Source organism: Thermobia domestica, unplaced genomic scaffold, assembly GCF_964235325.1.
Source record: "Thermobia domestica unplaced genomic scaffold, izTheDome1.hap1.1 HAP1_SCAFFOLD_506, whole genome shotgun sequence".
Taxonomy (NCBI): domain Eukaryota; kingdom Metazoa; phylum Arthropoda; class Insecta; order Zygentoma; family Lepismatidae; genus Thermobia; species Thermobia domestica.
The window spans coordinates 66,679-69,359 of record NW_027656216.1 but is presented as its reverse complement, the minus strand read 5'-3'; positions in this window follow the sequence as shown (position 1 = coordinate 69,359).

The window sequence follows — 2,681 nt, the reverse complement described above, 5'->3', positions numbered from 1 at the left end:
AGGGCTTGTGCCCATTGAGACATTTCATCAGGAGACCAAGATACACAACATACTACAATACCAGTCAATTTAACGGAAACTGGATTTCCATAAGCTCTGAACGGAGTCCTTTAAATGTGTTTTAATGCTCTCAGAGAAATTATCCGAATGACTTGTTTCAGGTCAATATGTCACATCTGAGCTGAGATATGGGGTTCCAAGCCCCCCATAAGAAAACAGGGGGAATTTTTAAAACAATCGGAAACGACCAATAGCAGAGTTGAATTCAAAGTTCTTGTGGTCGGTGAGATGAATAGTGACAGTTTTAATTCCAATTCAACTTCAAGGTCATACTCCATTCTCCAGGGAGGGGGGCAAGATTTTAAAACTAATCGAAAACGACAGGTATTAGTGTTGAATTCATAGTTTTCGAGGTCGCTGAGCTTAACGGTATCAGTTTTCATGACGTTCAAGTTCATCCTCACCATTTGGGATGGGAGTGGAACAGGATGACTTTCTAAAAATAATCTAATCAGATAAGCTAGCTAATTATTAATTACTGTAATTAGGGCGAATTGAAAACATTAACATATTTTCTCGCGCTTGCGCGCGACTCTGCGGGTTGCTAGTTTTAAATGTTACTTTATTGTAAATCTTAAAAAAAAAAAAAAAAAAAAAAAAAAAAATCCAAAATTTTGCCGCTTCCTAAATTCTGCCGCCCTATGCTCGAGCACAGAACAGCACTAACCTAAATACGGGCCTGATCAGGGGCGGATCCAGGACGGACTTCTGGGGGAGGCGGTGGGTTGTAATACTGCTACTTAGAGCTAGTTTTAAGAGCGTCAAAAAATAAACTATATATTTTATTTATATATAAAATAAAAAAGTTTCCTCTTCTGGGGGGCATCGCCCCGATCGCCCCCCTGGATCCGCCCCTGGGCCTGATATTAACCCAGAATTAATTCTGCGGCTTTGAACATTTTGATTTTGTAAGCCATAAAATTATGTATATTTATTAATTAGGAAGTATTCTACTGTAATACCATTCATTGTAAATCATAAATATAAAGTAATTTCGTTTATATATACGTATATATATATATATTATTGATCGATTACATCAGTTTATGGAAGAGAGTGTATTGCTGGAGAAGGGGTTGACGGTGATGGTAGTTTCCTTCTCGTGTGATAGATATCAGTGAAATTCCATTCAGACATTTGTATAATAAATCTTTCCAGATGACATCTGCGTCAGTCTCCTAACTACGTAAACGATAAATCTCCCATCTATACAAGCATCATCTGTCTCGATGCAATTTTTCTTCCATCGCAATGGGTGAAAAAAAAAAAAAAGTTGACACGATTTTTTTTTTTCAAAAAACAAAGACATTACGCAATAAAAAAGGATCTTGTATATATGCGTCAGGCTGGGTGCATCTTTCAGTGTCTCCATGAAAGTTAAGAGTCATCTGTACAAGTAAGGACATACTGATACTTTTTTGAATAAGTGTATGAATAAAGTGATAAAGTGATAGCCTACTATATTTTTTTAATAACATTATCAATGAAAAAAGCTTTCAAGACATCAATTGCTTGCTACCTTTTAAGTGAATTAAGATAATGAAACATTATTCTTAAAAGAGTATAATATATTTCAGTCATTCGTTCTTTTACTTATCTTTGTATATGGACCGTTTAGATCTCAATCGATATAGCTCCAAATAATAAATAAAATGGAATAATGGTTCCATTCGTTTGTATATACTGAGAAAAATCCGTTTTCCTGAAAGCGGTATACTGTACAAACATACGGAATCCATAAGTTTACTAACGAAAATCTGTACAGATCATACGTCATTCATATGCTACATACATACTGCCTTTTTCCCCGTGCCGCTGCAGGATGTCTGACATCTAACAGTCTTCCGTATAATAGATACGTATACGTATGTTAGATACGTCCGCTATACGTCACATACATCCATCTGTATGTGATATCCTTATCACCTTTATACAGTTCTCTCTTTCATACGGAAATTACGTATAGATGGAACACTTATACGGAAAGTATTATAAAATATACGTTTTCAGTTACACATTTTGCTCTTACCTATAGTCGTACGTCAAGTCCAAAAACTACAGGATTTATGTATTATATATAATCTTCGATTTTATGTACGTCACATACGCTTATTTTTTCTGTGTAGATGGGTACCTTTTCTAAAAGATTTTTGTAAATAATACGTTATGGAACTATAAACTGTGGAAGTTATCTAATTTGGTACTTACTTTCATTTTTCTTTTTCTTCTTTTTGCAGAGTGATGGATTGAAGTGAGTGGTACTTTTACGAGTTGAATGCGTAATTATTGTGTGTTTGTGTATCATCATTAGAAGAGACAAACAATAGATGAAAATCCGATACCTGACAATTATTTTTTACACGTACAGCACATAAAAAATAAACTATCCAGCAGAATAAACCAGTTGAGAATGCTCCAAGAGCAATGCCAGAACGAACTTTAAAAGGATGGAGAGTTGGAGCGGGAAGGATAACTGTGATTGTTCCTACACGTATAAGTAAATCTTCTTATCTACACTTCCTTCCGTTTCTCGCAAAAATTCGCAAAATATCATCTCTCTATGACTTACTGTTCCCGAGGAAAGGCTCCTCAAATCTCCCGAAATTCGAACTTTTTGGGCC